Here is a 27,183-nt window from a genome sequence, read left to right as displayed (position 1 = left end):
CAAGAAGAAATATACCGGTTGACACTTAAGACAAAAGAAGCCGGAATTTCAGCAAGCACGATTACCTGTGAATCTAGGAAGGTGTACTGGCTCAGCCCCTGGCAAATTTCCCTCTTAACGACACACATAAAACACAAAATACATACTTTCAGTTATCTTTTTAACACCGACGAAAACGTCAACGAAATTTCCACAGCCTAGATGCACACACACACACACACACACAAACACACACACACACATATATGTATATATATCCTTCCATTTAAAATGGCTGTCGCTGTTAATCGAGACTCGTGAATATTATTGCACAAAGGGTTAATGATAATTCAAGTTAAATTGCGGGTGAAAAACAAGCTTTAATTTGTGAAACTGGTTGACTTATGCGGCCTATATGTAAAAGCTACTGTTGAAGAACAACGCCGACAGCTGTCTAAAGCGTTAGATATACGAACATAACGCCCAATCGGCCACCACACTGGGCGGGAATGAAGGCTGAGCTATGTATACACATTCGAACACATCCACAACACGGTAACAGTTGGTTTGTATTTATCAGTAGGTCTGTCTCTTCCACAACCGACAGAGACTTACCGCATGACCGAAGTACTTCGAACGGCGACGATGACATTTGACAGAAATGAGTGGTTTTCTCCTCGTCATCGCCGTATAATAGATTTTTTAACTCAGCAGCCTGCCAAGAGATGTCTGGCATCGCATTCATCAAGCCTCCCAATTATCTAGTCTCCTGACTGATCACATCAAAAGCTCAATCAGGCAATCTTTTCACGGGATCTTTACATATTATTAAGCGTCGTTAAGTGGCAGACAAATATGTCCGCCGACAACAACGTCAACACTGCAGCTACAACACGCTGCTTTGTAACGTTCTTAGCCATCATCGCTCCTTCCTGTTCGTTTCTGATCTATGGAATTTGAATTTCCTAGACAGGTGTAGTATGTAACCCAGAAGGAGAGGTATGCCTACTCTCTCAACAAACCTTAGTATGTGCTTGTCTTTCCCATTCCTGAATTGTAAAGTAGTTTAAAATCTTGTTATATCTTGCACTCCAGTTTGGGATCTCATTAGAAGAGAGATTTTAACCAATCGAAATACGTATACGCTGTAATATCCAGACACTTTCACGAAAAACTCAAACTGTGATTGAAAATACACAGTATATATATACAGTAGTGACCACAGTCTATAAAATAACGGCACAGTCACTAAAAAAAGACACATGTAAGTAGGCTATAAAGTTACACTTTTCATGCCATAAAGGCGTAATAAGAAAACCCTTAATTTTTGCACATACGCTTACATATAATAAAGTGAGCCTGATAAATAAACTTGTCATAAAATGATATCTAAATTTGTACGTGGGTATAACAGAAAATAGTTTTTTTTTTGGAGGGTTATCTAACGGTTGTCTTCACGTAGAACTGATAACATATATCGTATACAATCCGTTAACAACATAGGGCCTTCACACAATTCCTCTATTCAATGATCCTTTGTGATGATACATCACATCTCATGCAAGAAAGCAGAATCAAGATGTTCTTTAGACTTACCTCCCCTGCTTTTCACCTACAGCGTCAAACATATCTTACTTCCAAGATACTTTTGTGAGTTCATCTACTCATGCCATTATTCTATAGATATGCATTACTAATGAAATCTTACCTGTTAATCACTCTCTTGACATAGCTACCTTCTCTAAACCACCTGACACAAGTAGGCACTCAGTAATACCACAGAGGAAAACACAATCCAGTTAGCATTCACGTACTTCGCACACAGCTGACATAGAGTAACCAGATCCATTTGTGCTTATTTCCATTAGTAAGGTTGAAATGATGCGTAGATTTTATCACAAATATCCTCTTCAGTCCAGAGCAACTTCACCTGAAGAACAAGGAAATACAAAAACAGACCATATATAAGAACCCACTTCATTTAGGTAGATATACACTTCACTTCTTAAGAAGATGAATGTGGACTATGTTGTTCATACAAATAGAGAGCAGTGATATACCTTCTTGGACATGTGTTTGGGTTTTTTTAGATAACAGGAACTCTGGTACGCGCCTTCAGTGCTACTGACCATTTTTTACAATTATCAAGTCATTTTATAACATAAAAAGAAAACCACTCAAACTACAAAATCAGAAAGATCCATAAAACCTTTAAACACACTTAAGCATTCTTTAGGTAAACTACAAGGGCTAAAGGTGCTATCTCAAAGGCCTTGTCCTAGTTATGAGAACTGCGAGAGTGGCATAATAGCAGTACCGTAACAATTCTACCAGGGCGGACGGATACTCAGGCCTGAAACAGGTGCTCGTCTGTCGGAGGTCTCCCGTGACATTTGCGAAGGTTAGAACACCCTGAACATGCGGATGATCTGTGAAGCATCTCCACTGGATATCAGGGTTCACACCTGTTGATTCACAGATACATGGCCTGGTCAACGTCACCGTTATGCCACAGCGTTTGTTGTTTCAGCAGAGGTTTTAGACTGTATATGTTATGAGGATATATATTTCAGTCATTAGGTGTTGTAGATATGTGCATATTACAAATGTATTTACATCTGCAGGTCAATGGCACAAGCTATTATACTGCATATAATTTTAATTCATGAAATAAAAATCCACAGCTTTCTTCAGCGGCTTTGTCAGAAAGACTCCAGAGAGTTTGAACTACAGCAACAAATAATCTGATAATTCTTAACAGAAAGTTAGTGATGCTAGAATGTATTCTGTTATTACAACATGAAACTCTGCAATAATTTAATATAATATACTGTTAGCCCAATACAATCCCTGTGTTGAATATACAATATGTACGCTATATTTAAACAGAATAATCTGCTTTAATAACTAAATACATTCTAACATCATTCAGACAACAGATTGTGTTTAAATTTGAGAGCTTATTTTTGAGAATACACCAAAGACACACATATGATGAGATGTTCGCACGAGTTTATGTATATCAGCATCCCGATGAAGCCGTTTGTAATACTTTGGGTCTAACAGACTGTGCCAAAGAAAAGTTTAATGAGTGGTTTGTAAACGTTATATCACAGAGTTAGTGGCGTGTAACTGACAGGAAATCTGCACAAATATTGACGTACGCTGGTTCCAAATTATCCGGCGAGAGCTTTCTCACAACTGAAGGACGCTTGCAACCATCTGTGTAATTGTCTTGGGGTATGCTTTAGCCGCTACCAAGACGATATTTTGTTGGCTGTTTGGTGAGCTGTAGCAGCGCCGACACAACACGGGTCTCACACTTAAGTGTGGATGCAATTTAGCTTTGTCTTCACTCCAAACCATAAAGAAAGTGATGCAGTAATCGCCAGATTTTTGTAATTCTACAAAAAAACAGATAGCTTAAGTATTTGATGCTGTGTTTTACGTCATTGAAGGTGAGCCCTTGTAATGCGTGTAGCGCAATGCATGCTGTGACGTTCAATAAAAATGCATAGCTATTTGCTCCATAAAGCCAACCTCAGAATTATAAATGTCTTTATTATATGAAAATAAAACCGTGCCTTGGTTCTGTTGACCTGGAGAATCTATCTGTTTGAATTCAAGCCGACTTCAGCTGATGATAAGCAGTTAATTGTTCCTCCTAAAACTGCGAAGATTTCATAACAAGATTTATCCGATCGCTCTAACCGAATGATATTTAAACATATAAATATTTCTATGGTTTAGTACAATCTTTTTTCCACAGAACTGTGGAATACTTCTTCAATGACAAATGCCTAACAGGATTGGTTCCTTCAGAGAGTTTTCCACGCACATAAAAATGTGGCGGATGTCCCATGGGTACTCTCTCTGGCAAGAGAACTTGAAATCAAATTAATGCTGCATGCATGATTTACCCCAAAACCTAGCCTCAAAGAACATACAGATTCCAATCTTTATGCCCCATGTGAGATCCTAATGCAAAAATCTGTGTAAGAAGATGAGTGAAAAAGTTTCACTCAAAACAGCTCGTATTAATTTGAGGTGATGAAGAAAAACTAAATCTTTCAACGTTTTATCATCAGAAGAAAAACGTAAAGGCATCAAACAAATTGTGGAAAAATATTTTTAAAAACCTAATGTTAACAGCACTTTGTGTTGCACGATTTAACATCAAAGAAATTTGAGCACATTTTGTGGTTATTAGTTTATTTGGTAGTCATGCACAGGTTGTCGTGAAATTAACAAGTAGTCTTGATCTAGTACGAAATACGTACTCAAAGCCATTTTGCTTTACCCATTTGCAAAACAGGATGTTTACTGTTAATTATATCATTGATTAACATTGCGATAATATATCATTGAATAACATTATTCTGTATGAAAACAGATAAAATGGAATGCTGATATCAATAATTCTAAAACAAGATGTCGCGTTTTCCTTTCTAAACGATTAATCCGAACTCGTACCTAAGGTAATATAACATACTGGCAATATTCTGATTTGCTGCGCACATGTAAGGCATAGTACAGAATACCCAATTTTTACGCTCAGATCGAGTTGGCTGTTCTCAGAGATGTAAAATAGATCTTCCTAAAGTTATAAAGGATATAACCACCATGTCGTCCATGACCAATTATTATATGAGTGAATTCCCATGAAATTGATGGGAGTTCTCCAGCATTATATATAATCATTACTAACATATACTTATTTGGAACAAATCAAGCTGAGGCAAACATGTTAAGAATGATAGTTTGGATGATATGGAGGATATTCAACATGGAAGGGTTTATAACACGGGGGAGATGATAAATATGATAATATGAAATGCCATAATTTATCTATACATGATACATTGACATTTCACATCTGTATATGAATAATAAACTATTCTTTGAGACTTATACAAATCCATGACAACATCACCAGATGGAAAGAAACTCCCCAAGACGGCCTTGCTCTGACTCAAAGATTGCGTAAGCACGTGAGTGCCAGGGACACGGTTTTCACCTTCACACAACATTACCAGCCATACCTATAAAATTAGTTCTACATGCCTCTGGGGCCAATTTTCTTTGCTTTTTTTGCCTGCCTATATGTGACCTATACTAAAAAAAAAATATGGCTAATGACACACAGCAATGGTAAACCAATCCTGACTGCTTTAACAGTGCTTGTATTTTAACATATAATATGTATGTAAATATATTAACTACATATAGTATGTTGCCTAGTTATTGTCTTCTGTTTAAGATCCAATTCATATTGTAACGAGAGTGGAAAGTGTCAAACAAGACAGAAGGCTGATAAGATTTAAGTGTCACGGCTTTATAAAATCAAGGTCATCTCCATACGAAGCCCACCCACCGCTCTATATCCCGCCGTTTCCGGCGCGAGTGGATATCAAAAACACACATGTAGATTTGATAATATTATTTCAGGAAGTAGGATATTCTCGGCGGAGCTCGTAGACACTACATTACGTGATTCTTAGGAGATTTGCCACAGAAAAACGGCCTCCCTGATTTAAAGTATATTTGACCGCAGATTTCATTTTTCTTATTTCCCAGGCAATCTTAAAGTTTCACATCAGTTGAGCGTCAATTGTCTATTAGAAAGGATTGAAGCGGAACACATTTCGAATGCATTCTGTGAGCTATACATAGTACACCTTATACACACTAAGCAAAACAATAATGGTTTTTCCAACGTTTGAGAAGGATGTGGTCAGATACAGGAAGGGAATGGTTGCGCAGAAACGGGAGTGGTGCCAACTATGCAATGTCAGCGTTACTCGTGTATAAAAGTATGTCTTTAACAGACCTTCTTGATGCAGTAGGAAATATTGTATTTTACTTAGAATTTATTACTTAGACGACATATCAAGGCTACTTACCAATAACCTGGGAAATAACATAGATTTCTGTGAAAGGGATAATATGATGTCCAATAAAAAAGTCCACATAGGCGCACAGAACATTTACATAACTGTATGTATGCCATCCAAAACTTTAATCCTTCATAAAATGACACTTCATTGCCCTAAAGATTAACCTCAGTACTCAACAATGCAGGACAAATAATACTGAGCGAAAAAGGAAGCATTTGTAGTATCTTTCTCGTCCTGTAAGTCGAATTTAAAGTTGTAATCTGTAGGATCGTCTGGGTATCATTATTGAAAACTCCAAACGAATTGAAATATTTCATTTATGACATCAGTTACACCAATGTTTCTCCATTGATCAAAGACCTTTTAGCACCTTGTAGACCTTTGTTTTCCCACTCAGGTACAGAACTAGCGGAAGTATCGGGTGCTGAGAGTCTCTCGCTGCAGGTAAGTCACGGTTCTTCGTGAGGGAGGCAGGTAACAACTACCTGCTAAAGGCTGAGGCTCTTCACCTGATTTACCTGCGTTTGTCCCTGGTATTAATCAATTATCACCCTTCTTTTGTTTGCGGGTCTCGTCTCCACGGACCCTCCCCTACTAGATTTTTCTCTCATGGAAACTGTCTTCGTTAAGCACGTTCAGAATCTGAATCACCGGTCTCTTGTATCTTTCCAGTTGGCACCTTATACGAATGTTATGCCTGGTTTTAAGGAACAGTACATTACAGCCTCTACTTTAGATTCCAGGCACCTCTTTGTACTCTAGATAAGGTTAATACTCCTACAGAAAACAATTGGCTATGTAATAAGGTGACTTACACAAATCTAGAAGCAAAATCACATTGTGAAGTACCCCCAAAATCCATCTTGCCACGTCAAGACATAACAACATGCACAAACTTCTGCTTTAAGAATGACCAACTGTGATAGGACCATTAGTGATTTGTGAAATAACAGGTCTTAAAACAAATACCGCGGTCTTGTCATTGTAGAGAAACGTATCTGTCTATACGGCTCCAAACTATAAGGAAGCAAAACGCCTAAACAGCAATAGATCAATCTGGTCGTTACTATCGCACATGATAGTTCAGATCTGCATGTATTAAGACCACTGAACGTCTTATTAACTTACAATAAAACGAATGGTAAAGAAACTTTACTTGTTTTCTGTTTCCAAGAAAGAGTACTCAAACTGTGGTATTCCAATGCAAGGACGCTAAGTAGTGTACCTGACAGCGGGCAACCCCTCTAAGCCTTGCTTTATTCAACAAGTCATCGCTGAGAGAGTCCAACATTCCGACTGGCTTCAGAGTGCAAATATATACTGCTCACACAAACCTATATTTAAACAAGCAACGACAACTATACTACACGTAATATCTCTGTTTTCTTGTTAAGGACAGTACCCTTCATAGGGTGAAATCCGCGCAATTTGTATTTTATTATTCCCTATTAATACTTGCTACAGACTGTTCCATTTGCTCTCTTGACAGCATGCCATACAGTGGGTGGTTACTTAACGTGATGCACCAACCCCTCAGTACTCGAACGTCTTTTCCGGGGCCCCGCTGGTTTCTGTAGTGAGCAAGGGAACGGTGACAGTATCACACACACACACAGACCTGGAGTTTGAAGAGGAAAATACATTTCTGAACAAAAGCCTCAATGCTTCTCATATGTAGGCCTACAGTTCAGCTTTGCTGTCTTTTCATGCTTTGTAGCGTTTTACTGGCAGCTGGGAAACACTCAATATGCATGATACAAGCCACGGGGTCTACCTCTCATGTATACATAGGAACTAAGACACCTTGGCCGATGGTCCACACACATAAATTCTGCTAAATCCGCATCTGTTACTTTGTTTAATTTTTTTCGTGTTAGGGATGATAGTCATACTTGTCATATGAGGCCCCGAGATCACGAAACGATCACAGACTTAAGTTTCTTACGTAACAAGGTCAAAATATTTCTCGACAACGTAAACTCTGGATATATCAATGTAAACCAAATTTCAGCTGAAATAACGAAAAATAAAATACCTAAAAATAAAAAGTCTAATGAGTGAAATTTTGACTTCCTGGTTCCGTTTTTGAATCCCTGAGCCGGAATTATTGTCAAAATTACCTGCTTGTGCGAGAGAAGGTATTATATAAGTTTACTAATTAGTGACTGCGATTGTGAATGAAGATCCTCGGTGGGAAACCTGGGACGGATTGTTATATGTTAGAAGGCACTGACAAATTGCATCAGTGAAAGCTGTCACCTGGGATTGCTCTGGTAGAGACCACCTCAGACTACAGGGCCACCTCAGACTACAGGGCAGACCTGATCCTCACCCACTATCCGGATAAACACTCGGCACACTTTGCCCGGCTGTTCGCTGACGGGCTACAGGCTGCGAAGATCTTACGGCAGGCAAGGTCAAACAGGGTTGACTGGCCTGTACCGTGCAAAGGATGAGACCTGCCGTAACGCTGACGTAGGCCACGGCCAAAACCTACCAGACCAGGTGATGAAGAGTCTAACCCACAACACCTATCCCGTGTAAGCATCTGCACATCATCTTTGGGTGGTTCGTCGATACTAGAAAAGTACGCCGTCTAATGTGAATTCACCGACGTTGAACGTTTGCAGAAAATAACTATTAAGAGAAATCGGCTATTGGGAAACAAAGTACCACTACTTCCTAGATGAATCACTGGACTCTTCAGTGGATTGGTGGTTTCATTCTCTGGATTTATTTTGGCTTAAATTGATTAAATTAGGATGTTAAATAGCAAACTCCAGATAAATTATCGCAAAACCAATTTCCAGCACAACCTTCACCACAAACCACCAAAGAACTAAGAAAGTATATGAGAAATCAGGAGTCATACAAATAGGAGCAGTTCTTAGTGATGCCGCTAAGACTCTATATATACGCCAATACAAGTGTACAAAGCTTGTACCCTGTATGTTTCTAAGCAATCGTTAATAAAAACAAAGTTATTTCTCTTAGTTGAGCTTTGATTGCAACTGAATATATATCCATGTAAATGGCGAATTTATTATTATTATGCATATACAATCACTTGACCTGGGTAAAGCGAAATTCGACACAATTACGAAACAGAGGGCCTTGAATTATAGAATTATAAACATACTCATTGTGAAATCAAAGAAACTTACAGTGAGGGCGTTTGTTGGAATCCCCAGACCCAACATAATAACTCGTGAAGTTGGCAGAAGTCTACCACACAACACACATGATCTAACCATTGATACAAGACGAGATATGTACATATGCCGGAAACTTCGGTATATTGCAATATGTAAATAAAGATAAGTAAAGTTGTTAAAATTGAAAATGACTTATCATTTGTTCCGGATGAGCTATAAAAAAATGACATCGTCGTCAATTTTATGGAACTCCATATCTTAACACTTGTTGCATTGCAACGCTGCAGGTCGCGACTGCCCCGGAGGATTTGACGTAAGTGGTTCCCATGCACTGGTTCGCTCACAGCTCAAACCGGTGCTCTTGTTGTGTATAGATGGCACAGCGGAGAACACGTGGCCACCGTGCACGGACATCCGGTGCCCACACGTTCATATCGTTCTATTCCCCGGACACGCTCCAGCCTCCCCGCTTTTCTATAAATCTGTATCGCGTTTCCTAGGATAAATCCACCCCATTGTTTGATCCCATTTAAAACGAGTCGGTGCACAGCTTTTCTTCATAAAATCGCTTTACATTTGATACTTTGGTCTCAGACAGGCCGAAAAGTACTTTCTCCACAACGCCTCGCACCCAGCAAACTTCCGCGGTATGTAGGCACTTCTTTGGCCAGGCATTCCTGTGTATCTCCCAAAAGACCCCAACCATTCTCTGATCCGGTAGACACGACATATGCTGTGACCACGCCGAATGCCTACGTCCGCGCTGAGAACGGTCTGAACTTTACAGACGACTAGACCGATGTAAACAGAAATGGGTCGGCCTCTGCTTGTTTACCCTTCCCTATCAATTACCAAATCAAAACACTGGCTTTCTACATTCCATAATATCAGCTACACTATGCAATACAGGTTTTTCTCGATCTGTCAAAGACTATATGATAAGCAAACATGTCATTTCGGCACAAATTATTTGAATTTTTCAATTCATTTCTTCATGCATACCTTGACTTCAATGGTTCCCTTTTCTTGCCACCTGTTTCTGCATTGTGACCTATTGTGGTGGTACAAGTGGTTAATTTGAACATCATGTGATAACCCTTCCACAGTAAATAAATCAATGCGTCTTCAGTACCAGGCTGTTAAGGCTGTGTTAGGCATAACAACCCCTGTTTGCCTTTACAAACAACGGGGAAATCGTTTTCAAATTACAAATGAAGAGGCATTAAATCAAATCAAACCTAGCGCTAACATTGTTTATTTTCACATCAGTCTTGGATGTGAAGGATCACAAGTTGGCGCCAAAGATAAACTAATGCACATTTATCGTCAAGCGATTACCATATTTTACTGGCGCCTGCGTAATTCTATTTTGTTACGTCATTTTATATTAGTAAGTCGACTTGAAAGAAGTGATGGGAACTGTAAACTCAGCATCAAAGAATAATAATATGAACAGTCATGTCTAATTAAATACAAAACACATTGTTGAATAACAATTACACTACGTTTTGAAGCATTTAGGATAGGAACGTGATAGGAACCATAATTGTCGCCTTTCCACAGAATTGAGGCATATATAAAATTAAAACTGGCAACCACAGCTTATCAATAAAAATGGAGAGGCGACTAATAGACGACGGTATATTTAATAGGACCATAAAGGGTGTGCCATGAACTGTCTTGGTGGCTGGGGTAGGGTAAATTAACCATAACCTGCTAACTTTCTACGCAAACTGGCCTGCGTTAAACGTGAATGAGATACCAATCAGTCGGTGGATCCCTAATATACAGTCTTGTCTTTGATACATTCCATCACTTTTTGGAATGACCTCCTTGGATATAACAAGGTTTTACAACCGTATAAATACGAATTGTAGTAGCCAAAATTATGATGTACCGAGTTCGGTGGACACGAAGTAAAATAACGATAGTTTTTCTGCAGGCGTGACACAAAAATTCAGAGAACAATAATTTAATATTAAATTCCTTACAGCAATATCGGAGGTGAAGGGTAGAAGACCATTTGCAAAAGCTGTAAATAGCTGCACATAATATACAAATGTTAACATAGGTACACATGTAAGTGTTTTGTACGTAAACAGGGGCAGGTTCCCATGAAATAGGTGTTACTACAGTGTGCTGAAGTGTGGAAGGACCTAGGCCTACTTTCATGAAGGCTGCTGTCACTGCCACATGTTAGATAAGCATTGTTACCGTTGAAGTTGATGGAAAGTGTACACTGAAACAAAAAATAAAGTTTTAAACGCATTTTACAACAAGACTATCCAACATAGCAAAATCCGTTACAGGAGTCTTAAATTAAGAGCAGTAGTTGATCTACATGTTGACCAATTTATTTGGCTTCACAGGTGCACGCTTCCGGTCACGTGATCCTCAGAAATCAGAAAAATCGCACATTTTCAAGTTTTAACGGCTATTTTCAGAACACTAAAACGTCACAGAAAAATTCATAGAACCATATTCTATTTCAGAAGGTTAAACTAGACCTAAGTGCACACTTGTATCTTCAAAAAACGGGTCATTAAGTGACATCACACGATAATGATGAGATTCTACAATTTTCAGTGGAATCCAACGCCCTTCGCAGACTTTGAGGGTCTGCGAATACTGTAACAGCATACCGTAAATCAGATTTATTCTTGCAGTGGTTCTAGAGAAGATCGTTAAAGGTTTTCATCACCAAACAATCTGCCGAAGAAAGTAGATCACATCATATCATTTGTTTACGGTTGCATAGTGCTTCGGTTTCTGACTACCTGACAACAGTTTGGCTCCGTCTTGACGAATATTTTATTTTGTGAAATCAGTTTTAAAATTGGGTACAGGGAACCTTAAACGTCCGAGTAAGAACAACCCAACAGAGATAAAATGACAAGAGGCCGTGTTTGACCGGTTACGTGTAACCATTTACCAATTACCACATTGTCGTCTCTATTAGCTGTAGTCTTTTATATTGACGTATATAACGGTATAAAACACTGCTGTGAAGTTTCCTATTATGAAAACCGTTTTCTCGGTGTTTAGTAGCGATGATTAGAAAAGACTGTTAGGTTTCTAATTTCTTAATTTATGTCCTTTCTTGATTCTGTGGTGGTTTGTGTTGAACCTTGTTTTGGAAATTGATCTTCTGATTGTTCACGCGGAACATCCATTATGGTCGATGGCAGGTATATCAGTATGTTTTTCGACACTTAGATTGTAAATACTTTGTCATTTGCTTTCCTCGTGTCGATTTAGACGAACGCTTGTTCACTTCGATTCTATTCATATGACCATTTTCCTGTAACAGACAGGTAGAAGGTGAAGCGTGTAGTCGCGATCCGAGGGTCGTGCTGAGGTTGGGGTATCCAACACTTATTCTAGACTTCTTGTTCTGCGTGTTGTTTATTATTCTAGATAAATTACAGGTGTGCCGGGATTTTTGAAGTGAACCAAGGAATCCTTTGTTTATAGACCTCGACCAGATAACATTCAGGAGTAACAGAATGGCTCTGGCAACAATTCTCATACAGACGCCATGGTTGTATAGCTGGTATGTATAATCCTGTATACTCCACAAGTCACTCCTATATCACAGATAAGAGCCATCGCCATGAATCACTTACGTGGCCATTTCTTAAGTAAACCTGTATTGAAATGTATATATGATTACATCTGTAAAGGTTTCTGTTGCAACAATCACCAAAGAGTTTTATCATGAAACATATTCATGACTTATGAAACCGTAGCAGGGAAAGTGGTTAACCATAAATAGAGTGATATGGGAAAGTAATGTAATCTTGCTTCTCAGTTAGTATACTCAGATGTGAAGGATGCTGGAGATGAGTTGAATTAATCTTATTTGTAGGTTTCAAGTGACATGCAATAACTTCCCATGGACTAAAAGATCAATGAATTACTATTCATCCCAATCTCTTCCATGAAGCTTACTTCCTTCGACAGTACTATACCGGTACTATACGTTACCTGACTACCTGTCTAACGACAGGTATGTCTAAGACAGGCATGGCACTGCAACACTACACGAATGTCTAGCATAGCGGTGGTAACAGCTGTTAACAGACTACCCTCAGATGAACTTCAATTCTCCTCACAACTCACAATTTCATCCTAACCTGTTTACAGTTAGGATATATGTGTTGTAATCATTTCACAGTGCCTTCAAGTGACATTGGTGCATCTTAAGACACGTGCTAGCTAACACAGCCCAAGCGGAACGCCTAGTCATTGGCTTAGCGTCTTACATCAAAAGCGCGGCACCATTTGAACTGACAAGGTGCTGGGTAAAATGGTATGAGATTCAGGTTTGGAGAACTGTTTAAACCACGAGCACGACTTTGTCCAAGTCCGGGCTCAATTTGAATACCATAGGCGCGTGATTCCGGGCGGACTGATACAGTAACCTTATGTAGCCGTACATTGACAACCTACAAACTCTCGGAGCGACTAAGCTCCGAAACTCTTCCGATTTGTAAGTGAAATTAAGGCAAACTGATCCCAGAAATGGAAATCATCTGACAACATCATAACAACACTATAAAAGCAGCACTTAAAATGCAAAAAGTCACAAAATATCAATATTTTACCACCACTGTATTCACTAACATGCCTTATTGAAATAGAACTCTGGGCCCGTCAGGTGGTTCCTAATGGCAAGCACTTATATTCCCTGATTCGAGCCGAGCCACCCTTAAAGTAAAAAGAAATCCGGTAAAAAAGTCAAAAAAGTAACCGGTAACATGATTACAGAGTGGAGTCGTCACTCCCTATTCTGATAATCTAAGTGAAAAATATTTATATTAAGCTATCATCCTATAATGCAAAACTGTAGAGTTTGTAACACGTTTTAGTCTATACCGATATTCCAGGTGAAAGGTATGTTGTCAACTTTTTTCACGCATATGTGTGGCATTAACCAGGTGCCATCATTTCTGACAGTGGACTGTCTGACACTGTTTATTTTGGGTTCTTTGTAAACTTTTGCCTCTTCCCGACAGGCTGCAAACAGTATATAACGACAAACAAAATACGTTCTACATTCTGGGGGTTTCCTTTCCCCATATAGTTAAAGGCATTGAAATCGGACTTGGCTTTCTCTCCAGTAAGAGTAAATTAGCCATATCTGCACTGAGTGATAGGTAGGCAGCACTTCATGTCCCCGTATAGACAAACCAGTTGGTTTAGAGGATTCCCGAAGCTGCGAGTGTGTAGAAATGAGAAAACAGTACCGTTCAGTGATCGAGTTACCAAATCAAGCGCGAGTGAAGTCGGCTGGATTTCCACCTCCTAGCTACTCATGTTTTTCTCATAAAAAGGTCCAGTAAGTGTTGACAGGTCTTGAAAGGCTCAGATAAACAATCTGCTAACTATGTAGATAAGACACATTAGTATAAACTATTTTATCTATTTTGTGTATCAATGGACAAGCATATGAATCGATACCCATACAGGTTGACTGCACAGTTGTATCCATTCTTGAATATAAACAAATAATGAGAAACTCACCTGTTGGATATAATCGACAATTCAAAGGTAAAGTCCATTCAAGGTATGTCAAGTGGGGGCGGTCTCTGTATCAGCACCGTAAGTACATCCCTACACATGAGCGTGTGATGATTTAACTCTGACCGAAGTGCCAGGATAAGTTTATCAATGACAGGGCAAGTCAAATGCTTCCGGCATGTTGTTAAGAGACGGCTGGGCTGGTTGTGCGACCTGAACGGGAGGGACCCTTCTCGACAGCATTCCCCTCCACCGCTCGCTTGGCCCTACACATCATGTGTAAGTACGCATGCGCTCCCTTTAGATGTGCGAGACCCCACTAAGAAACGCTAGAAGAGTTGCGGGAGATAATGGGAGAGTGCACTCTGATGATCTAATGATAAGATTAAAGCACTGGGCTGTATGTAAGTGACAAGTCGGCGTCGTGATGCAGTGTTCTCAATAACAGCCATGAATAGGGATCGGCGTTTGTGAACAGCCTGAACATTTACTAACTTAAGAGATTTGTCATGTTAACTCCGCCTCGCCAACCCCGGCCGCCAATCACTCGTCAGATTATTACTTAATTCACAATGAATCATCCAAAAAAAAAATTACTCCGGGAGGGAGCACTCGCTTAGTCTAACCACATGCGCGCCATTATTCAGGATGTCCTGTAGCCCTCCCCATTCAGTGACTCTCTGACAGACTGGTTATACTATAAAAGTGAATGAGAACAGCTAAAGGCAAAAGCAAGAAATCTCTCAGTTCGTAGTTTACTGTCATGGATAAGTCAGACTTTATTGCATCCAGTATATTTTTGCCCGTGTCCCCTCCTTGCCACCGCCTACCGTTCCATCTTCCAGACGCCAGGTCAGATCAACAATACATTCCGACAGGGAAAAACTTCCTCACTCCAGTTTTCATTGCGACCCGGTGACCAAAGAATGTAGGGTCGATTTGTTTTGGCCTCCGCTTGCGCTCTCCCGAGTTCTACGCGGTCGGACTCTATTTGCTCTGGAAATTCAAATATTTAATTGGCATGCCAAAGCTAACGAGCATAAAGGCGCGAAAAGTCATAATTATCTTGCCACGCAACTCTCCATTTCATCCCTTCCCTTATTGGATCATGGCACATAAGTGCTGAAAGGAAAATTATGAATCACGTTTTCTATTGGTTTTCATCAAGTCTGATATAAATGCCATTTACACATGCAGCATTTGTATGTGTCTTAATCGCAATGTGGGATAAAGTGTGGTAAGCTATACAGGAAACAATACTGATAGTTTTTAAAATAACGTTCTGAATTCTGTCAAGACAATATATGTACTACATACTATTAACATCATTTGGGGATTTAATTCTTGCTTTCTAACCGGTAAAGAGGAGAAAGTTATTTTCTCTCTTTTGATGTATTTTTTTTTGTCACAGGCTTCGTCAAGCAACGCAGGGTAAGCTATATACATAGCTAACTTTAGCTAATCAAAACCAATAACACTAAGAGTTTGCTGGATGGCCTAAGACAGGCCGTTATATCGCGTTTTTGGAAAAGCGCATAGTAATTCTCATGGGAGGTTAGGTGATGGATGATATATTCAGGCGTCGTAACACGTGTTCATACATAGTATGTATGAATCTTCATTAACGTGCCGGGTAAATTATGGGAAGACCAATTTCCAAAACAATGTTCCGAACAAACTACCAAAAAGACTAAGCATACAAAGAAAGAAATTAATACGGTGTCATGCATAACAGAAACTGTCAGTTATTTTCAGTGCATGATGTCAAGAAGACACGATATAAAAGACGTACAGCATAGAGAGTAAAACAGAGCAGCGACGACAGTGTGACAGCTGACAAATGGTCTAACGTAACCGGTAAAATACGGTCTCTTGTCAATTTGCCTCTGCTAGAGTTTATAACTTTCACGTAAATGCTTAATGGTATAGCAAATTACACATCCCTAGCTTGTAAACTGAAGAAGTAATAGTTTAGGTGCGTATTTAATTAGTATCCAAACTGTGTACCATGTGTACCAAACTGTGTACCATGCTACTTTTTTGCCTATAAACCAGTGTGTACTTCTGTTGCAGTTTCATTGAAAATCGCAATGTGCTGCCAGCTTTTGAGATACATGTACATGCGATTTTATTCAACACAGTACGTACGTATGCAGCTCCTAGCCTGACAGTGTTCAACATGTACTTGGTCACGTAGTTAATTGAACCTGTATGAGTCGAAACAGACATCCGTATACTAATCGTCAACCAATATGGACCTTCCAGGTCAATAATCGCAAGGCCAATTCTCAAAACGACCTATAACACTAACCACCAAAGAACTAAGAAAATATATAAAGTACAAAATAGGACGGAACCATGCAGAGAGAAGCAGTCAGCAGTTTTCAGTGAGGTTGAAAACTCGCAAGGCATGTTCTAGGCGACTGAGTAAAATAAGTATTCAAAATCGTGTACCATGCTAGAATATAAGTTGTTGATAACAAATAAACTACTCTCCATAAAGATACTATTGTAGCTATCATCACTCCATTTCATTGTATTTCATTATAACACTGAAGCGGTGAACACAGTTTTGTATCGCTGTCAATGTGTTCATTAATACTTAAAGCTTACAAGTAGTAATCAAAACTGTTTAAGCATGCTGCAGAAAATGTGTGCTGTAGATCTGTGAATACAACAAACTATACAGCTGGTTGACGTTTGGTGTTTTCCTGATGCAAACGGCATTGAGAACGTCTTGTCTGACATTGCATGCAATGTAAACTGGTATGTATATCCCATATTTTAACCAGCACTGGTAACCTTCGCCATCGCTCTAACTCAACTGCTCTCCGAAATTACACTGTCCCTATTGTTATACATGTAATGCCTGAGCCCAATACATGTCCACCTTAAACACATACAGCTGAAACCCTTTCTCACAGTAAAATCAAAGGGTAAACACGGAGATGAAATTTCATCATTTATAAGGGCTAATTGAACACTTGTTAAAGTACGAGCGTGTATAGCCGTACTTCTACTACCTGTTATTTCAGACGGGGCCAAGGAGAGTGGTTGACTTATGCCAATATTTGACCGAACATATATCTAAAGGAGATATTTCCAGGGTTTGACCCTCAGCTATTCGTTCTAAAACACACCGTGCCTATTATCTCTGGTTAAATATATAGCTAAATTATTATCTCTAGATAAATATATAGCCGCATTTTTTATTGATTAAGTAAAAAAAGAAAATTTTTGCCTTTATATACCAGGGTACGAAGTGCACATTTTAATGTAATCCAATACTTTCGCCGATGGTTGTCTGTATGTCACCTTAATAAAACGAACCTCTCATACACACTAAATCTACAACTCGTTCACTCTTAAGCACACATCGATTCAAGGGAGATAGTGCACGAAGATTCTCCGTATCCATATGGGGTATAATAATATATTGATCAATTTTTTTTATAGAAATTTAATCCTGCCTGACAAAGTGTGAAAGACGAAGAAATAACTGTTTAAACGATTTGACCTTTGGGTCAATTATAACAAGAACAAAGTATCTGGATCGAATTATTAATGCATCACAGCAAGAGTTTGCCGGGAGCTATTTAGAATTTCCTTCATACATGAGGCCAAACCGGGGAATACGTACAGGCTTACGTGGTTCCCTATATGCCATATACTAAAGGTATATCATCACTATAAGAATCTTCTTTTTAAGGAATCATTTTAAGGTTGCATACTTTTAATTCTTACGAGGAATGGATTTTCACATAGTTGTTGTTTCACTTCGCTGCTTAATTTACTGACGTGTACAGACATCAAGAACTAGAATCCTCTTGTTACCTATTCGACCAATTTCTACATATGGTTGCAGAGGTATCACTATGCCATTTTGAAGAGATTTTCATTCGTTTTGATGGTAGGAACTTTCAAGCATATCAAGCAAGTTTTATTTCATTGATTCATAGATCGCATATTCTTAAAAACTGTTGAATTCAAAATCTGTTATATCAGAGAAACAATGGTATTTGTTTTCTATTACAGAAATTTGAAATTACGAATCAAATGATGGGAAGAGGTTATGTAGGAAAAAATATTACGGTAGCCGCTAGAGAAGACAATACGATCGATTCTCAGAAAGAAGCAGAACCCAAATTACAAATTTGAAATATAGATTTTGGTTGAGGATTCCTAGATCTGCGCGTGCTGTCATTATTGATGAAGCTTCATTTGGTACAAAAATGTTCCGATAAGAGTTTGTAACTATTGCTTTAACACTCCTTATCTTTACGTTGCGAGAAATAGAGAAAAAAAACGCGTACGTTTAATATCAGTCCCATAAATCTGCATATGAAATGGTATTTCAGACTTTGTAAATGCGAGCGACTTACTAATTGAGAATAACCTATATATTTTAATCTTTTCAGTTTGGTTGCTGTTGCGAAAACCTTGGTATATGCATCTTATAATGCTAAACTTATTTTTTTTTTAGAAACGTATGGGTTAAAATAAACCTTTATGCCATGCTTTCAGTACAATGAAAATGTTCAGTTTCTTGTGTTAGCAGAAACTTTCATATTCCTTGTTAGGGGCAATTTTTGATATTTAAGACGTGGCTTCACTCATTATTAGGAAGGGCCCTACAGTCAGTCATATATATATATATATATATATATATATATATATATATATATATATATATATATATATATATATATATATATATATATAGCGATATATCAGCGACTTGTTCATACATAGACGTTACGTGGTTATATCCACGTGCGCTGCATAGATCCATATGTTCTACATCTGGCGCTAAGGTCTCCTCGGAGGCACGGGAAGCTCAGGGGAACACCAAAAAATACCCTTGATCTGGGCTTTGATGTAACAATGTTTGGAAATGTCTAATTACCATATCAGATGTACTAAAGCCGAATGGTTGTGTTTTGTTCGGCATCGGCATTTCATCAAGTAAAACAGTGCCAGTGAGTTGCATGGCATTATATGTCTGGTGATGGTCTGGCCGCGCATCCCTCGCGGAGCCACCGAATAAAGCACTGACCACTGCCAACAAACGAGTGTAATGCCAAGCGTATATCATCATGCGAGATCAACAAACGATTTTCCAGACGAAACATGCGCTTTATTTTGGAAACGTATGTACTGGTGCAAACCATGGCAGTCTGGAAGAAAAAATGCTACTAGAAATCTGCTTTTCGAAACGAGAAACCAAGAAATGATACTAAGACAATCCGACAAAACTGCCTTTGCACCCAATTTTGAATTCATCGCCAAAACTATGAGAAAAATGTTATCCGTATTTGAATTCAAGCTTTTTTTAAAAATGTAACACTTCCTTTAAACCAGCTTTTATGGTGTTTGTACTGCAGTTCAAAATATATGTCTAAGAGGCGTTTCACCGTTTGGTATCTGTTGCATTCGGATGCGGTTAGATGCGGTGTGTATGGCTTTCTCGGTTTTAACCTGAAATCAGTCTAATGAACAGTTAGTTAACATTATGTATACGTGCAGAGAGCAGGTTGACTGACTTGCATGTCAAGAGTCGTCAAAGTTAAGTCAGTTACAAACTTGTATAATGTCTTTGGTGTTTAAACTTATCCATCCAGGGCAACCCCATGGCAACAACGTGCTGCCGCGACATACATCAAAAGGTTTCTCACCTTGCCGACAAATACCTGGACTGCCGTGTGAATCATGAGCCCCAGTACATCGATACTACTGTGTCATTGTCATAACACTGGCAAATGTCACAGTTTCAATGCTTATGCTTGAGCTGCCCATTGATGCTGGTGGTATGAGAGAAGCTTCTACAACCTTTATGTTAACCTGAGCTACTAAGACGTGGACGATGCTCTTAGGCAAGTCCCCAATAGCACCGATAATACACCGATGAATTGAATACAAAGTTCTGGTAAATATAGTAGCTGATTTTTTCGCTTTTTTCACTTGATGTGTGGACTGCTCCGCATAAATTATTTAAAAAAAAACAAGATAACATGTTTTATGTAAAGGTCATTCCGGTATTACTGCCGGTATTAAAAAAATATTTTGTGGTCCGCATTGCCTACCCGTTGAGTATTGTCGTAGACGTTCGTCAAACGCGACTAATTCCGTGCACTATAACTTGTATTGCGGTCAGACAATACAACTACTGTCTGTGACACTGACTACCCTGTCAGGGCCTTGAGAGCTACTCGATGCAGGCACACGCCTGATGTGCCTCTTTCTCGAGTCCCATCTCTAGGGGCCACCAACACACATCCCGGGCGGGCCGGGCCGGCCGCAGGTGAGGGGCGGATACCAGCCTATGATCGTGTACCGAACAATCGGCTTAGCCTTACCCTCTCATATGGCCACATAATGGCCCAAAGATTAACCATGAAATCAAAACGAAAACACTTTGTAAGATGAGCTTTTCTGAACAAACATTCTCCGGTTCGCCTGTTGGTTGGCATTCGTTGATCTGTGGCCCTCTCACTCCCAAACAAACACCTTGATAACGGCAAACTTTGTCGTGGCACGCAACATGTGTGCAAAGGAGGCATCAAAATAGGGCATAGGTTGGGATGCAGAGGGGCTGTCAAGAAATTGAAATATAAGACTGCCATAGTCATATTTACTGGGAAAATATGCTGAAAATTGAAAGTCGTAAGAACAATGAAAAATAATCACGCGCAAAATAATACGGACAGGTTACAAAATACCGTTACTTGTGAACATTCATAAGGGTTAGTGTTTCTTGTGGGTAAAGTGCAACCAATTCTGAACAACTAACCATTATGTAACTCTTTCTTCATGGACAAACATGCAGTTCCTTACCACTTCACTTAAACTTTGAAGTAAGGGAACCTTCTTAATAAATCTCTTATATCTCGAACAAAATAACGAAAATGAAAACAATGAAGAAGAAAAAATACATTTATCAAAGTAAAGTTTCGCGAAGCTTATCATTTTTAAAATTTTGTTGGAATTTAATACATAAACTGATACAGATGAGATAGTTACAAATATTATGTAAGCCTAATAAACGTATTTTGGTGAGATTGGGAGGTCTGTGGATTGAAGAGGCAGTGTTTGGGGATTAGAGATCTATGATGTCTGAGGTTACAGCCGATATGCGACCTTCTGTCATCTGACAACACCTCATAAGCGAGGGCGTATTGTGTACACGTAGACCTTCTTGGCTTGTTCACTGTCATCTGTTCAGGTATGAATTAATTCTGACAGGCCTCATCGTACCGAGGAAATGTCAACCGACGGCCCTCGCCTCTGCATTTGTAGGTAGAAACACGTATATAATTCTTAGCGAATGGGGCTGTTATGTGGACGCAGCATCGACGGGAGTACTGCAAGAGCCACATACTTATATCAATCACCACCCCGGCTAGAAGAACGTCTGTGGGGCGACAAACCGCTGAGGAGAAAGGCGAAGAAAGGGAAAGAAACCGGGCGCTCGTCTAGTACATGATCCGCAAACACTACCACTTTTCAACAAAGTGTTTTTGTGACAATCCCAGACAAGGTAGAACGTGATAGGAAGAATGCCTCCATTAGCTGCTAACCCGCCCAGTTTACCCATCGACGCACCCCGGGGCTGGGAGGTAGTTCGTCTGGAGAAACCCTACTGATCGGGGCATGTTTCATGAAAACACGGTTTGTTGACAAAGAGTACTCAATGAAAAATGAAGATCCAGAAAGCGAATTAAATCCCCTAGGCTCTTCCATTGGGAACCTTTGAGAGAATTCCAAAGTCTACCCATTGAGGCAATAATCCTTCCAAGTCAACCTTTCCCTGTTCAGCGCGGTTTATCATATAATCGACCATTAAGGGGCTGAAATGTATAGCGTTACCTTACATGGAACTGTTGATCGGAGATAAGAAGAAAAAACGTAGCCATTTTGTCTCTGATGATTCGGGCCTGGGCTGCTTTATTCACTGCATTTATCTCTTATTTGTGTTCTTCCAGCACGAAAATGAACTCCGAGGTCACGAAAATACAAATCCCTACTCTGCAGCATATTTTATTTGTAACATTCTGCTCCAAATACTACACAATGTGCTTTCCTTGTCCAAAAGCCCACATCTGGTGTCTTATTCTGAATTCAGTATGAAATATCGAAAAAAAGATACCATTATCAAGACGTTGTTATGCAGATACGCCTAACGAAACCTCTTGCTAGTCAAAAGTAAATATACAAATGTCTGCCTTTGTATGTCATCATATAAAGGTGTAGTTATAATTTTAAGTGAACGTAATCCTGCTCTTCTTGTGCCAGTGCCAGTAATCGCTGAATATATTCAATCAACACCAGTTTTGATATTCCCTTCACAATTTACATTTCTAGCGTTTTAGAGTTATGTTAATATGCATCCAAAGACATAACATCACAATTTACACAACTGACAACATGCATTGTCTATACGATAATAGTCAAATTTCCCAACAACCCAACAGCCATGAACAGAACTTGAAACTGGTAGATTTAACAACACACAAAGATGCCTTCACAACAATGGAACACCGTTTTCAATATTACTATAAAGATAAAGACAGGTCCATGTGATCTTAAAACATTGTAGAATTCATATACAAAACATGCAATATTCCCTTTCCAAAACCAAGTGAATGACAAAAGGTGCGTGTTGCTGAATGTTGTCGTAAAAATAACAGGAAAGATCTCTATATATAGTGATACATATAGATCTTAAAGATCTTCAAAAGAATTGAAGAAGTTTTGACACATCGAAAAACCATTGAGTGGAGGACATTGAGTGTAAAACTTGCTTCCGTGTTTCATGATTTTGTGACTTAGAATTAAACATTTCACTCATTAGCGTCGTAAAAACTTGAAAAAAAAAATGATTGTAAAAAGAAATATCATGGGCTGTTTCCACCCAGTATAACTGTTCCTGCTCTTACAGGATTTAGCTCACCTTCCGGCAGAATTGTGCCTTGAGGTTCCTTACATTGATTTAATTATGTCATCCACAAATTCAAATATCATCGTTAAAAAACCTACATTGTTGACATACGTGGGCACCTTGTGTTCACATCACGTTTATTTGAAGCCGATAAGTCAGTGCACTAACGGTGTACACAACCATGTCCATTAGTGGATTTACTTCACTTCACAAAGTTCACTTTACTCGATTTCAGTGCCAGTCAGAAAACGATTACAACAGTTCGATTCGCTTTCTGAGTATTCCAGAAGAAACAAATCTCAGCTACATCTAATTTATTTGGGCTCTATTTTTCCGCCTCCATGTGTGTTTGGTACCGCCTTCTGCACACTGTATTTGTATGATCGGACGAGTCCTATCCTGTGGTCATGCCTGGTCTGTCAAATCCAACAGTTTTACATCAATAATAAATGAATGGTTTTTCAATGTCCTTGTTTACTTTTTCTGCTTTAGCATTTGGTTTCGAAGACGTAACTTGAATGGATCATTGTCACAGTAATTTTCACAGTAGGAAATCATTACACTCCTTTTAAGCAAAACAACACTTACCCATTTCCAAACTTCACTTTGTAATATTCTATATATCATATAGCGGTAGTTTTGTGGCAATGATTTCCTAAAAAGTAGGGGTCAAATGTCAATTAATGTAATCACCCATATATTTATAAAAGTGTTACGAGAACACAGTATTTTGAATATTTCTAAACCATTAACGTCTACTTAATTGTAATTAAAATCACCGCACTTTTTTTTACCTAATTCTGCCTAGAGCACGGTACTAGAGGGGATGTATGTTACTACTATTTAACCATTTACATGAACAGTTAGAATAAAACCTTAACTGTGATCAATTGACGAGACTGCGTATCTCATAATTTGCCAACTATCTCATTGTCGTCGCTGCTCTGGTTTTACTCTCTGAGTTAGAGGTTATTTGTATTATCGGTAACAAGTCTAACACATTGTGACTAACACATTGATATTTTGCCTTAGCGTGAATGATATCATAACATGTCGACAGACAGGTAGGTGTAGCAGTGGCTTCAGTGGTTGTAAAATGTACACAAATAAATGTGGTGAGACTTTTGAATCACGTGAAAGAGAACTGGGTAACCATCTATACAAGGGCTGTATAGGCTAACTCCAGAGAGCTTTGAGGGTTTCACCCTTGCTGGGGAATTCGGACAATGGCTTAGGTAGTTGGATACTGTGGCCTGTATTTACACTTCCGTCGGTTAATTTGCTTCCGTCGATCCAGCCTCACACTGGGCGCCGCACGCTGCCTTAATGAACACCAGGTGAGCTTTGACACCTTACCGTTTATTTTATTGTATCTATTGTCAATTTCAAGACCTTTCCCATAGATCACCGGACTGTTCACCGGGCCAGTAGCCATTTCGTTCTAACTGTGCTTCTTCCCAGCTTGTCGAAGCGTCGATTTAGAAGGCACAGTCAACGTTAAAACTTTGGGTTTGTATATTGGTCTGCCACTGGGGTGAATATATCATGAATGTAGACCCAAGGTTCAGGAACTCGAGGCAGAGTGCATCGGGTTTGAATTGAGGAAAGGGATTAGATAATGTCTCTAGGGTGAAATAAACACTAGAGAAGTTAAGTCAAGCATTTGTCAGCGACGGAGTGTTGTTCTGTGTAATTAATCACGGAAAACTGGCCGCTAAGTCCGCTGATGTGACCCAGTGGTGTGAAATGCCTGCGCTGTCCTTAGCAAACGATTACATAGCACACGTACATCGCTCAAGCCATGGAGATGTCAGAAGTGGAACGAGTTCACAGAATACTCAGGTGAAAAGCCGTCTGCCTAGGGCAGCAAAACAATCTCAGATGAATAAAACTATACACTAACATTAACGGACACCAACATACGACCTTTGCGGGCAAAACTACTCTAGTCTGTATACTTGTCTATAGAAAATGTATAGACCTATAACAGGTATCCAAAGTACCAAAAACAAACAGGTTTATGATCAGTTTTGAAACCAGCTGAACTGATACCAGCACCCATGACTACATGTCCTTATCGTTTCCACCTGAGCAAAATAAAAATCATGATGTTGAAGTGCCTGCATACTGATGTAACTCTAAATTGGTTTAACGAAGGTGCCATTGGTTGAGTGTAACCAGCTACCTGTCGTTTCCCCCAGTTTTTTTATAAAGGCATGTGTTTACGTACGTGTATTGGTCACCTAACACAAATGCACATTGTAAGTTAACAAACAACATAAGAGATCGATCTTCGTCAGGTAAGTAGTGTCAGTGCCTGTGATACCCGTAACACTCAACTTTCTGACTTCCTTACCGCGGTCGCTTTTAATCCGAGAACTGACCCGATTACAATATTTACAAGTCACTCCAAGACAGCCTCAGTGCCTTTTAAGAAATGGCACTTTTAAGACACTCTGTCATTTAAGTATACCAGGTGGTCAAAGCACCTGCACATGAGTAGATGTAGCTCAGGTGAACTTCAATTCGAAAACTACCAAACCATGTACCACTTCACTGTGCTTGTACCATATAGACTATTTATGAAATCTACTTGCGCTACAGCTTTACGTCACAAGATTGTCAGGAGTTCGGTCTACACCAGGCAGTCTGATTACAGTGCATAGGTGCAAATATAACTCTCACCGCCGTCGTGTACATGTAAGAAAAATTCCTGAGTAGGGCGAAGAGCACAAATCAAACAAATCAATAAATTAATGAAATAATGAGGTAGTAAATCCATATCGACTATTACCACCGCATGTAACTCATGGCGCTTTGATTCACAAATACAGTTTTCAGAACATTCACAACTGTTACGAGATTGTATAGTTTGTGTATTATAGTCCAATTTACCACAAAACCATCACATGTGATAAATGCTACACTGAGTATTTTGTAACTGATAAACTTGATGGTACATTATATATTGCAATGATTGAATGTAAAACATACATGGGGAGCTTTGGATACTATATCCTGCGGAAAACAAAAAAAAACAATTTGAAGTGAACACCCATACACCATGTCATCACCACCCTTTTCCAGATACTATTAACTTTATGCACTTTTGCGATTTACCTGTGAAATGCCAGCATGCTCTCAATGTCCCGTCATGTCAAGTGTAAATCCATAAATTTGTATCCGACACTTTTCTTGAATACACTTTCTTCCTATCCAAAACTGGACCCGTTTCTACTCTCTCCGAAAGATCCTGGCTCTCTTAGCCATTCAGGCGAACTTTTCATACTGGATGCTGGCGCATGCGCAGATCTACAACGTCTCTGGCTAGATTAAGATCTAAATTTCTAGTAACCTGATTTACCTTATCTGTTTTTGGTGAAATCTATAACTCAACATCGATGAAAGGAAGAATCATCCCAAAACTATGCAGTAAGAGAAAACTTGTGGAGTCTTAAGGTTACCAGTCGATACTTGTCTGACCGACACAAGACATTTAAAATGCCTTTAGCCTTCTCCTCTCATTGGCCTGGTCAGATTATGATTTTCTGTTACAGCGTGACAAATGAAATACTGTGGCATGGAACAGATTAGGCTGTATGGAGCATGCCTTTGTAATGTATCTATTGAATGTTTATGTTCGGCGAGGATAGTTGGGAAATACGAGCGGTAGCACGAGGGATATTTGCGG

The 27,183-nt window shown here is 39.2% G+C and overlaps 1 protein-coding gene across 3 annotated transcripts in view; it reads right to left on the bottom strand.

Moving 5' to 3' along the window:
* Positions 1–26,705, bottom strand: part of LOC135470351 (protein Wnt-5b-like) — an 82,597-nt gene extending 55,892 nt beyond the window's left edge. The window contains exons 1-2 of one of the 3 annotated variants that reach the window (XM_064749228.1): positions 26,613–26,705; positions 1,688–1,909 (exon numbers count right to left, since the gene is read on the bottom strand). The gene's annotated coding sequence lies outside the window, so the exon portion shown is untranslated. Of the gene's footprint in view, positions 1–1,687; positions 1,910–3,143; positions 3,267–14,557; positions 14,784–26,612 lie in introns of those variants that run through there. The other 2 variants (XM_064749227.1, XM_064749229.1) reach the window with 2 other exon arrangements.
* Between the last annotated feature and the right edge of the window lie 478 nt (positions 26,706–27,183).

This window comes from Liolophura sinensis, chromosome 7, assembly GCF_032854445.1.
Source record: "Liolophura sinensis isolate JHLJ2023 chromosome 7, CUHK_Ljap_v2, whole genome shotgun sequence".
In the NCBI taxonomy this organism is placed as follows: Eukaryota; Metazoa; Mollusca; class Polyplacophora; order Chitonida; family Chitonidae; genus Liolophura; species Liolophura sinensis.
Note: the sequence above shows the minus strand (reverse complement) of the source record. Positions and strands in the feature narration are given on the sequence as shown.